At 41.7% G+C, this 13,195-nt stretch overlaps 1 pseudogene; it reads right to left on the reverse strand.

Annotated features, from left to right (window-relative positions):
- Positions 1–1,091: 1,091 nt before the first annotated feature.
- Positions 1,092–1,375, reverse strand: LOC148004813 (U6 snRNA-associated Sm-like protein LSm6 pseudogene; annotated as a pseudogene).
- Positions 1,376–13,195: the final 11,820 nt, after the last annotated feature.

A 13,195-nucleotide genomic window follows, 5' to 3' on the forward strand; every position in this document is an offset into this window, starting at 1 on the left:
AGTCTCTTTGTAAAGGGAATGTTACCAGTTGAAGGCCCTAAAAGCAGCACAGTCAAGACTAAGACTCTGCTTATAAATGCAATTGTCTCATGTTTTACAAATGGAGTGAAATATGAGACAAGAAGAAAGTGAGCCCTAATCAGCTCAGGAACTGGCAAAGAATCTTCTTTTTATCTCCTGTCTACTGCATACTCGTCCTGTCTAACTAAATCCCCCCTAAGCCCTCAGTACAGTGAATGCTTGTCCATTTACAGATAAGGAAACATAATTATCTGAAAGACATAGACAGGACTAAGAATCCAAACTGCTGATAATATCAAGAAAAACAACCAAATAACTTCTTTTAGTGTGCCCCGGAGAAGACACAGAACATCACCTCGGGTACTATAACCTTGGAGGCAAGCAAACTGTAGGCAAGGAACCAAGCAGGAATATTGGAGGATGTGGAATGCAAAGTAAGAAGGAAAGGTATGTGATTTAATCTTGTTTGTCTTAGCTATTGTACACTTGGCTAGTGTTTACTCATAAGCATCCTACAAGTCTTGAATGTCCCTCCTCTCTCCCTGTGTTTATCTCAAGCCTATCCATCTATCACTTATACACCACTGATTCTTGGTTATAAATTTGTCTTACATGGACTCCAAGAACTCCTAAAAGAGAGCTTATATTTTGTAACCTTTACATCCTTTACAATCTTTAAAGCCCTTATATGAGAAGACAACTTTCCTGGTTTGCCAGGAGCTGGCCCAGTTCTAGCTCTCAAAATCATTTATCCAGGAAAATCTTCACTACTGGACAATTAATAGTTCTGAAATCTTTATTTCCTACATCTTATAAGAGATGCTCTCCTCTACCCTGAAAAGAACGATTGGTGGTACATACTTTCTAGGTTGAATGAAGAAAATGAAATAAAAGGAAGAGAACATGACTCCTAATGTATGGGGAAGATATTTTTTAAAGCTTAAGATTCAATCTGTAATGTAATACCTCTATCTTATTCTGATGTCAATTAAAAAACAAAAGAAAACAAAACCCCCACCAACCACCACGAAAACAGGCCAACTAAGATCGTAAGAGAACCAAAAAGCACTTCAAACATCCATCGTTGAAGAGCAGTTCCTCTCTCCTGGTGTCTTCAACTGCCTCTTCTGCGTACTTAGGTATAGCACATTCTTTCCGCAGATGAACGCGTCTCGGAACAATAAGTTCTTCAGCTGTCTGTTTACATACTCCTCTATCTGTTCCAGTGCTATATTCATGTAGCCATCCAGGCAGGCCAGGACCCCTCGATAATCCACGCCAGAGTTTAATTTCGCAACTGGCCGCCTGATGATCCGCTTTAAGAAATCACTGGGGTTTGCTTCCGCAGACTCATTTTTTTTTTTAGTTCTTTTTTTTTTTTTTCGGAGCTGGGGACCGAACCCAGGGCCTTGTGCTTACTAGGCAAGCGCTCTACCACTGAGCTAAATCCCCAACCCCGCAGACTCATTTTTAACTGTCTTCGGAGACAGGAAACCTGAGTTCTAATCTCCTCTGCTACTTAATTAGCAGCTCGGGTAACTCATCACCATTTCATCTGTCATGGCCCGGGGCTCATCTTTCAGCCGAATCCGGAGCCCTCACAGGCCAGGCCTCGGTGGACACTCGCACAGAAAACAGAAACCGCCTGGGGAAGATTTTTATTGTGGATATAAGAGGAAATGCAGGTAGAGGGAAGAATCCAGGCTGAACATGGCCAGAAGACTAAGCCAGACAACTAGAAGAGAGAGGGAGAGGGAGAGCAAAAGAGGAGCTGCCCACTCTGAGGGGCAGCTCTGACAGAGACCAAGAAACCAGGATAACCAAAATAGCTGAGTTATATAGGGATCAGGTGAGGAAAAGGAAGGCAGAAGTCCTGGGAGGAGAAGTTTAGCATAGGGGTTGGGGTGTGAAGTGCCAAGTGAGACTTGTCCTGGGTTTGAGACCTAACACAGATTTTTACCTTTCCTCCCAATCTTTCAATCGGTCAAAGCCAATCCCACTAGGAGTTGATGTCATTGTCAGAAATAAGGATCGATCATGTCAGTGGGCTGTTAACACCCACCAAAGCTTGATGGAGTGGAGGGATCATCTTTTACCTTTAAATATTATGTAAAAAGCTCCAGAGAGACTAGGAATCCTTAGAAATTAGCATGTTCTCCCCTGGCCTGCATTGCTCCTAAGACAAGAGGATGAAAGGAAAACCAGGACTAGAAGCTGAGGTAAGACACACTGGGGTGAGCTGGGGCAATATTCTCAAGAGCCGTGAGGCCATGAATGTTGTGGATCATAACCCGAGACTGCTAACTCAAATGAGGCCCCAAAGTAAATTAGCTGCAGAAATGTCAGAGTCTGAAGCAAGACCACAGCAGTAGGACATGCGTAGGGGGAAAGCTTATGGGGCTCAAATCTGAACTTTAAGAGAAAGAGAAAAAAATATAGCCATTACCTCCCTGGCTTAAAATTTCATTTTAGGGTTTTATTACTTTAGCTGACCACCTATAATAAAGCTTGTCTGTCCCTGTTACTTGCGTTAGGGTGCTGAAATAGAGCTCAGAATGGATGTCACAGGAGGGCATTTATCACATGCTGCTGTTTCCAGCTCTGCTCTGAGCTCACAGACAGATGGCACCTGGCTGTCTTCTCAGTGTGACAGACCTCTAGCAGCACTTCCTTCGATAAAACCATGGTGGCTTCATGGTGTTTTGAGGTGTGAGCTCATCTAAACCTGCTTACCTTCCATAGCACCCCTCTTCCACTAGCCTTCTCTGGTGGCAGCTGGGGTGGTAGGGATGTGTTTCAGAGCTCTATCCTCTAGGTTTTGGCAAGGACAAAGATGCAGTTCAGTCCATCGCATTCTATTCGGAATTCCAGAGGTTTCCTGCTGTGATCAATGGTAAACTTCGTGTGTAGACATATTCCTGGTTTTGGGCATTGTGTTTTTACTGAGAGGGCATATGGGAGATGTCTTCATTAGGGTTTTATTGCTGGGAAGAGACAACATGACCATGGCAATATTTATAAAGGAAAACATTTAATTGGGGCTGCTTTATAGTTTCAGAAGTTATATGAAACAGAAAATATGGCAGCTTGCAGGCAGAAATGATGCTGGAGGAGCTAAGAGTTCTATATCTTGACCCACAGGCAGCAGAAGGAGATTATGTGCCACACTGGGTACAGCTCCAGCATAGGAGACCTCAAAGCCAACCCCCACAATGACACATTTCTCCAACAAGGTCACACCTCCTAATAGTGCTACTCTCTATGAGCCGAGCATTCAAACACTAAGTCTATGGGGGTGATTCCTACTCAAACCATCACAGGATATCATGAGGTTTTAATCAACATTTCATTTGAGGATGATTTTAAATTCACTAGGCAATTGTAAAGAGAGCACAGCGGTTATATACAAGCCTTTTACCTAAGATTGTCTTTTGTTAATAGTTCCGTTTTCATGATGCATTCGGCAGAGCTGGGAAACCCACCTTAGTAATCCATTTTATGTTAAGTCTAGGCTTTCTTTGAACTCACTACTGAAATGATCCTACAGGAGATAGCTATTGACAACCACACCAATTCAGCCAAGTAAAAGTTTTAGATTCCTTTTCCAATCAAGAATGGGTTTGTGCCTCGGAAAAGTCTCTTGGTGCCCAAGCTCAGGGATATAGAGTTTTTAATTTTTCAAGGCAAAACCCACAAAGACCATAATTTACATCAAAGTTAGATGAGGGTCAGAATAACCTTGAAACGCTTGTTCCGAAGCATAGTAATTATTTCAGACATAACATGCAGATCATTTTTGACTCATATCTTTCAAAGTTGCTTTAGGTTACTTTAATTATTTTTGGTTAATATATCTGGACCATGGTCAAGGGCACAGAACTCTCAAATGTGTTGCCAAGGTAGATGTGACCATTTAGGGGACAGGTAAAGGGGGCTGGGAAGGGTCTATGCAAGCGCAAAATGAAGTCGAACAAAATGACATTGCCTTAGTCATTCAGTCATATCACTAGTTCTCCATAAGTGATCCCCTTCGGTGCTAAAATTAAACTCAGGATACCAAATGACATCTAGAGGCCAAGTCTCACAAGCATCCTCTGGTCTCTGATGGCATCTCAGACTTTGCTTGTTTCTCACCACTCTGCCACCTTTGGAAGGGTACAGGTCACTGGGTGTTCTTCAAGTAAAGTTTCTCTGATGGAACAAACAAACAAACAAACAAACAAACAAACCACAGGTTTGATTCAGCAATGCATAGCCTGCGTATTTATTCTATTTTGACATAGTGATCTGCAGTATATGTAGGTGCCTCTCTCTTTTCTGTGAATTATTATCCATTTTGTCTTTGAATTTTATGTGTATGGATATTATTACGGTTCTATCACCAGACTCACTAGTACTCAAAAACATTTAACCCAGAGGAAAGTATGTTCAAGTCTAGATTCACATTCTGGCAATAATTTGGACCTTGAGTAGATCCTTTAATTACCCTGTGTCTTGAAATATTCCTTTGAGGGAGGAAAGATAAACCCTGAGTCCATGCCGCCTCTGTACATAGGAGACTGCGTGGCACCCGTGAGTGTTTAAGAATGTCAGCATCCCTCCCTGACAGTTTTTCTTTGTTATCACCTGAAACACTGTGTTTAAATATCATCAGCTGCCCTTTGTTCTTAATAAGAGTGCAGAGGGGCCTGGAGACATGGTTCAGTCATGAAGTGCTTGCCTTGCAAGCCTGAGGACCTAAGTTCAATCCCCTAAACTCATGTTCAAAAAGTTCTAAGTGTTTTCTACTTTAGCCCAGGATTACAGAACCGCCCCCCCCCCACACACACACACACGTACAGTGTTTGACCAATGTTTGACATCCAAAATTGTCTTCTGGCTTCCACATAAATGTGTGTCCATATGCACCTGTGCACACATGTGCACACGTGCACCCACACACACACACAACTGAAATATCTTCTTAATTCATAGTCCCCCCCCCCCACATTCTCCGAATTTTTTCTTTCTTAATAGAAATAGGTCCTGTCTTCTGGCCGCAGAGAAGTATGTGACTTCTCTGGGTCTCCAATTGCTGGCCATAGCAATAGGTTCCAGCCCATCCAATAGAAGTTCATCCCTGTAATAGTTCCTACTAGAAGAGAGGACACATGAGTGTCTACAGCCATACTTCTTATTCTGGAAAGTCACGAGCATAAAATTAAGAAAGCAGCACACAAAGAGGGTCAGAGCTAAAATTCTCAGGCTTCAGGCCAATCCTGTGATCCTACATTACCTCTGGTCTTTCCCACAGTTTTGAGACTTAAGTAAATTAGCCCCTTTCCTTAAACTAGTTACGAGTCCACTTTTATGAAACAAAACTAAACAGATCTTTATAGATCTTGATCCAATCTTGGCATGAATGCCTTCTGTTTAAAAAACCAAATGTCCAAGGCTGCATAGTTGATAAGATAAAGAGGTTTATTATCTCTAGTTCTGGAAGTCCAAGAATGTGCTGGGGCTGTCTGGTTAGCTTTCAGTGGGAGATTCCTGCTGTTTCGAGCATTGAGGAACAGAGGGGAAATGGGTATGTAGAGTATGCTAATGGGTGGTAAGAAGATCCATCACAAAAAAGCCTACACACACACACACACACACACACACACACACACACACAACCAAAAACAAACAAACAAGCAAACAAAACCTTAGGGAACACTTAAGGAACCTCACTCTGTCCTTCATGAGGGTAGCTAGTGCCTCTGTGACCCAGCAATTCTGTCCCAATGGGAACTAAGCTTCTATTCCACAGGTGGAGGTGACCCTGGGTATCTTGTTTCATAGATACTGTCTCTGTTTCCTTCAGCTATGGCTTGTTGGCATCAAAAACACCTTCCTCCCCCTTTGGCCTTTTGCCCAGAACTGCCTCTCAAGTTAAATGTGTAAATGCCCGTGAGATTCACAGAATACTAACAAGTAAAGATCGAAAGACTTGGGAGCAGTTTGGTAAGAAAGTCCTGAGGAGAAATGGGAGGATGGCTTTTACCCCAGATATTCGAAACACTGACTCAGAGTCCAGGGCATCTAATTCACTCCCCACTCTGCCCTCAAAGGTGGGCTGACTTTGGTAACTTCTCAGAACCTCATTTTTCTCATTTAATAAGTGGGGGTGGGGATTGCTTTCTTGTGAAGCTATTATGTGGATTCAACAGAATGATGACTGAGATTTCCACAAATCATCTGAATTCACGGATGGATTGTTTCTCATGGAAAATCAACATAAAGAGATCATGTGAAGCTCAGAACCACTCATAAAATCTCAGACGTAAGAAAGAAGTCTGACCCAAATTTATCCTTAAGCACGGTGACAGAGCAAGCAGTCAGAGGACGCTACAAGGAAGGGGTGAGCTATCTAAGGTGTCAGACACCCTGATAGACAAATAACTTATTTCAAGAACAGATTGATGAAGAGAAACACAGGTTAGATGGGTGTACCATGACCATCCTCCTCTCTTCCCATATGCTCATCCTAAAAGAGCACCAGAATAGGTCAGCACACAAATGACCTGGACTTATGTCCTGCCCCGGCTGCTGTTCCTAAACCTAAGGACATGGGGATGGATTAGGAGGCTCATGATTCAGAAGTCACATGAGTCAAGGGATGTCACATTTGCATGAAATTCTATCTGCACTGCCTCCATTGGTAATGGTTAACTGTGTGTGTCTCCGTGTCTGTGTGTGTGTCTGTGTGTGTGTTTGTGTGTGTGTGTATGTGTTTGTGTGTGTGTGTTTGTGTGTGTGTGTTTGTATGTGTCTGTGTGTGTGTTTGAGTGTGTGTGTTTGTGTGTGTGTGTTTGTGTGTGTGTGTTTGTGTGTGTCTGTGTGTGTGTTTGAGTGTCTGTGTATGAGTGTGTGTGTTTGTGTGTGTGTGTTTGTGTGTGTGTTTGTGTGTGTGTTTGTGTGTGTCTGTGTGTGTGTTTGAGTGTCTGTGTATGTGTGTGTGTGTATCTGAGTGTTTCTGTGTATGAGTGTGTGTGTTTGTGTGTGTGTGTGTGTGTGTTTGAGTATCTCTGTGTTTCTTGCACTTCTCATTTGTCCCCATGAATTTGAAGCTCTTCTGTAGCCTGCCCCTTTCCCTGTGTTGATTCTATGAAAACATTGTGCTGAATGCCCCTGGCTATTTGAAATGGAAGCATTTGTGAGCAAAGTCCTTGCCTGAGACTGTCCACGAAGCAAAGAAAGCATCAGTCATATGACAAATGAACACAAAAACAATACAATGGGGCTCGATCTTTAGAACCTGCTTCCACATTCCTTAAGCTCACCTCCACCGTTACCAGATGTGTGAGTCACTCTCCAGCTCCCTGCACAGAAAGCGTGATTTATAGAAACACTTCAAACAGACACTTCTGGTTCTACACTGGGTTTTGCTTTGAGGGGACAGTTTCCTCTCTAAGGTGTGACTTGGGACTTGCTTGGGACCTGCCACAAGAGGCCCCTGCCACACCCAAGTGTCCTTTTGACACATTTCTCTCCTTCCCTCTCCCATGGTAGGTTGGAACGCAGCACTGCTGCTAGCTAGTGCTGGGCCACCATACCTCCCTGTGGCTTTGTAATGCTGTCCACACCTTTTTACTTTTTCGTAACTTATTTTTTATTGTCCCTCTTGATTTCAAATCAATGAGTTTCGTTGCACTTTCTTCATACATATCTATCCTATGTATTTTGCCTGTTATGAACTTCTCTTTCTGTCCTCTCCCCTTGCTGATATTCTCCCCTTTCTCCTCACAAATAATACACCTTCTGCTTTCATATGTATATGAAAAAGGTCTCTTTATGTTTCTCCCCCAAATATGATTTCTCTTCTGTTTTCATGCCATATAGGCATATACATTTATAAGTATATATCTATGTATATGTATGTATATATATATATATATATATATCCTTCATGTGAGACAAAATATGGATTATTTGTATTTCTGTATATAGCTTATTTTACTTAATATGAAGAGGTCCAGTTGTCCACACCTATTTACATAATATTCTTTTTAATGTGTTTTGACATTGTGTTGTGTGACCATCTGATTCCCAATGGGACCCTGAAAAATCCACAGGGTCTCTTAGGAATATCTCTCACAGTTTTCCAAACCCTGTATCTTTGTTTTAAAATGGGTTAACTTTAAAGTCTTCCTTCCTAATCTTTGATACATTTTATTAGAAGAACTATGTGGGGTATGAAGAAGAGTATTGGTTAGGGAGGGGCAGATCAGAGCTTACATCTGACTTCTGGCCATATAAACTAACTAATGACTGTTAGAAATTTCGGAGGTGGTGACTCTTTTCAGTGTAGTTCTTATGAGTAAATCAGAGACAGTAAGAAGAGAATTTTGTGTGAAACCCCAAAGATGAGGACAAAGCTTGGTAGCACTGCATCTTTGGGAGAAGAAGAAAATTATCCCACATGCGAACGGCTTGCTCTTCACGACTAAACTAATACCCTACTGGCTTGCTTTAGAAATGTTAGAGCTTCGTTTGAGGAAAAGAAATTCATTTAAAGAGACTTTTAATATTGGGAAAGGCCTTGTTTCCATTCATTTTCTGGCAAAAATAATAAAGTGTAAGACAAACTTGGAGAAGGTATGTGCCGAGAAGGTCATTTGGTATCCCACTCTTAGAAGCAAAGGTGCAATTGTAGGTACCAAGGTGTTCCCAAGGATGTGGCAGAACAGAGTTCTTGAAGATGCCCTGAGAGCATAGAACCTAGCTCTTATCAGGAGACGACGGAAGCAAAGGACCGAACAATGCTGCTCACAACACCCCAGCAAGTATTGGTTGACTGGAGGCAGGTGAATGGCACAGAAGGCAGTCAGCATCACTCGTCTGCTCACTAAGAACAGGGTACCAGCAAAAGGCAGTATCTAAGAGTTGCAGGCTATCTACATTTATAGCAGAGGGTCTCCAAAGAGTCTACATTAAAAGTCAGCATCCATATCTGACCGCGAAGAAGGCTTTCAACAAGCCAAGGGAACACCATGGCCATCATCTGCCACCTGCTCTCTCATGCATCCACTGTCATAATGTCATAGCCTTGGGCAAGCCATCAGCAATTGAGTAGGCTAAAAGATTGCTGGTAGAGGATTGAAGAGATGGTGGAGCACCTTATGCTTTTACTAAGACTTGATCATATAGACAATTGAGGTGGGCAGCTGAGAGAAGCTTTAAACTAGTAGTGAAATTAAATTTTGACGTAAATGGAACTGGACTTTTTAATACTTGGAAGTGATTGGAAAAATCTGCTCTTTCCAATCTGCTATCCAGTGGAAATTAAATGCAACTAAGGCAGTTTGGAGATTTTTTTTTTTTAAGATACAGTTTTCTGATGCTATCAACCAGACACAACCTGCTCCAGGGAATGTACACCATGGCATATTCATAAAGAACTGCTGTTAATGCTATATCAAAATACTGTAGCATGTAGTTTTTAAAAAACAGTCCACACTAATCCAGCTAAACACCGGCAATGCGGTCTCACCAACGACCAAGCGGTGGTCTTGCCCTGGTTTCTCTGGCCAGTGTTGCCAAGTCTCTCAGATCTTCTCAGGCCATCCACGCCCTCTGGCTAGCCCGCAGAAAGTCGGCTACCACCCCTTAAAATGACAACACTGGAGACTTTTAATAACCAGCCCGATTTATAACAGTAAATCTCCAACCCCAAAATGCCCACGCAAAGAACACACGACTCAATTGACATAAATAAAAATGGCACACCTAGATCAGAGGAATGTGCCCTGTACTTCTTATTGCCTGCCCATCTACAAAATCCCAAGCTACTTGCGGTCCAGACCATGTGGGCCAGCTCTATCATCTTCTCCTTCTAGTTCCATTTTGTCTCTCTCTCTGTCCCTGTCTTCTCGTCTCCATCTCTCTCTTTCCCCCTCTAAAACTTTCACTTCACCCTCCTTCTTCCACTGCCCAATCAGAGGCTCTATCTTTATCTGACCAATTAAGATCTCGCCTGACCTTGCCTGAGTACAGACACTCATTTTGAGGGAGTAGAACAGATAGACAGCAACGCGCAACAAAGTACTAAACTGACGAATGCTAAAATCATGGCATATTCTGATTATCAGGAAGAGTTCGCCTTCTATGTTCTAAGTTAAAACATGACAAGGCTTTGTTCCATCGGATTGAATGTAGAACAATGATTTCCTCTGGAGAGAGTCAAGGTCAGACCTATTTTCCAGGACCTCAGACACCACAGTGGCCCAAAGTTTAAGAGAAGACTGTAAGTTTCCAGGTGTATTCACCGTGATCGCTGAGCCAGTGTCTATTTGATCCGAAGAAGCTGAGCTCACCAGTTGGTCCTTAGTGAAAAGACCCATATTGTTTCTTTTCTTTAAATTCTTAATGGAATTAAGGAAACATGTGACTCTCGCATCCACATATTCTTTTAGAAGCAACTCTAACCTGTGATTCTTCTTTTTGGAAGCAACCCATAGTTGACTTTCCAAAACAATCCAGTTCTTTCCATCAAGACCAAAACACCCAGGTTTCTGTCTTCCTTTTGGGTTCACTTTTGTCCCTGGGGTTTTCTACAAATTCTCATTGAAATACTTTATATCCAAAAATCATATTAAGTGAATAAAGCCTTTTCAGATTAATCAAAGCATGTAACACAAGGTGACATGTTAGGAGACTTAATGAAATTATCAAGACAAACACTTGAGTACAGTCTAATTAATTCATATGTCCTTGAGAAGACTCCCTCCCCTAGTTTTGCACAGTCTGGGAACAGGTTTAAGGGTTAGCTTGTGAATATAGACTTATGGAAGATTTAAGGAGGGGGAGGAAGCCACTATACTTTTATTGTAAGCAACATTTCTCTTGTCAGTTGCTTGGAGTGGTATTGGGGATACCACTAGCCCGGAGATAGGAGGCAATGTTCCTCTTTACCTACTTCCAAGAGAGTGTGGGGCAAAACCTTCAGACCAAGAAAGCAGACTTGTGTAAGCGTTTGCATGAGTCATGTCTTCTCCAGTCACTGTACCTGCTGTTGTCCCCATCTCTGACCGTATCTCTTTCACCGACAGTGGTTAAAAAAAAGAAGAAGAATCATATAACTCAAGGAGAAAGGGTTGTTTGTCATTTTTCTGAGCATCTCTCAGAGTATACTGTGTATAATTTGTAAAACAGTTCAATGAACCCTCTTACTTAGGGATGCTTAATCTTTGGGGGTGATCATGTGAAACTATAGGAACTGTCAAAAAATCTAAAAAATATTGTAAAAAAAGAGCAAAAACCCCCAACCAAACAAAGACAAACAAACAGACAGACAAAAGCCTAGAAGCTCCATAAATATAAATTATGTATAATATAAACAGGCTCATGGGCACTCTACCAATTTTCCCAAAGATCAGTGATTCATGTCCTCACAGAAATGACAAGGTCTCATCCCTTCCAAGCACCTCTAATGTATCAATAAAAAGCAGAGAATCAATGAATCAAAATTATACTTTTTAAGGATACCATAAGGAGAGGGAAGGAGACAACTTGAGTAAACATATTATCAAGAGATTTAATGTGGAAAAACCTCAACAGAGGATCCCCTTGCACTTTCTTGTGGCATCAAGCAATGTTTGCTAATGCCCAAAATCTCAGTGTGTTTGTCTCAGTCTCTCTGAGATTTAGGATTGTGATTGACATTCATGGCAATAAAATAATACATGTGCACCGAGTTGCCTTCTGTTGCTTGAAGTATTGTATATAAACTGTGAGTATCTGGGGATGGAACCTAAGCCTTCATCATGCTTGGCAAGCACTGTATCACTCAACTATGTTTCTAGTGCTATATAAACATTTTGTAGGGTCCTTGAAGGAAAGTAGTCGAACACCCTCTATTCTGTGTTCTTCATCCCAGCGTCTGTCCTTGCCTCCACCATTCAGATTACATGAGATAAGAAGCACCACGTTTTGGAATATCCATGCACACAGGCTAAGAGAAAGGCTGTCCAAAGGCTTCTTGCTATGCCAGAGGTGGATATTAGGTAGGGAGCTTGGATTTGGCATGGAAGGGGAATTGGTCTCTTTCTACTTAATGTCGTAGTGATGGTTTTAGGACCAAATGCACAGCATTCTAGAAATTAGTGGTGGTACATCATTAATAAGGGTTATAATCTGAGCCTCTAACAGTGAGAACAACAGAAAGAAAATTAACTTTCATAGGCTGAGAAAAGTTGACTGGCAAGGGAAAAACATCACTGCAACTGAACTAGAGCTATTTAAGCACCCAGCTCACAACCCAGGGTCGCCTGGCTTTGGAAGGCTCAGAAAAGGCTAGAAGTCAGAGCTTTTACCTGAGAGAACTCAGCAAGATGGATTCTGAACTCTTCTTTATGATGGCAAGAAGAGGAAGCCTGAGCATGCCCTGTTGTGTTGGTTTAATAACAGAGGTCACCTTGATACCCGGATAGCTTTTCATCGGATTTTCTCTCAAGTGGGAAGCTTCAGATCAGTGTATTGCTTCAGAAGAGCTGTGTGGGAATAAATGTGTTCAAATAATAGAGGCTGCAAAACAGTGCAGCACCCCTAAACAATGTTCTGTCCTCACTGTTGTGGTCCCTGTCACTATGTTAGCATGGTTGTGGTGCCCAATGCAAAAATAGTATGTGGTGTGTATCTGAGTTTTGTATGTAACTTTCCCAAAAGCTTGACAGCTGGAGAGGGTTTTTGTTTATTTGTTTGTTTGTTTGTTTGGTTTTTCTGTATTGTCTTGTTTTTTATTTTTTATGTTCATGTCCTCTATATGAAGTCTGAAGTTCAGAAACACCAAATGACTTCTTACAAAATCTTTCCTCAAAGAGCAACAGAAGTATAATATTATTCCTGACATCACTGGATCTCAAACCTCTCGGGATTCTGACTATTCATATTATTTCTAGTTCATTTGTTTCACTTATACTGGCTAATATAGATTACCAAGTGCCAGGCACAATGCCAGGCACAAGATGTTCCCAGATGAAAAGACAGAATTTTCTAGACACCCACAGCCTAATACAATAGACAACCTTCCATTTTATCACTAAGCCTGTGCCTTTGGTTCTCCGACACTATCATTGTGAAGAGTGTCTGATAAAGGAGAATTCTTTATTTCAGATTGTTTGTGGGGGGAATAAATGTGCTCATGAAAATATGC

The sequence above is a fragment of the Rattus norvegicus genome, chromosome 7 (genome assembly GCF_021556685.1).
Source record: "Rattus norvegicus strain SHRSP/BbbUtx chromosome 7, alternate assembly SHRSP_T2T, whole genome shotgun sequence".
NCBI lineage: Eukaryota > Metazoa > Chordata > Mammalia > Rodentia > Muridae > Rattus > Rattus norvegicus.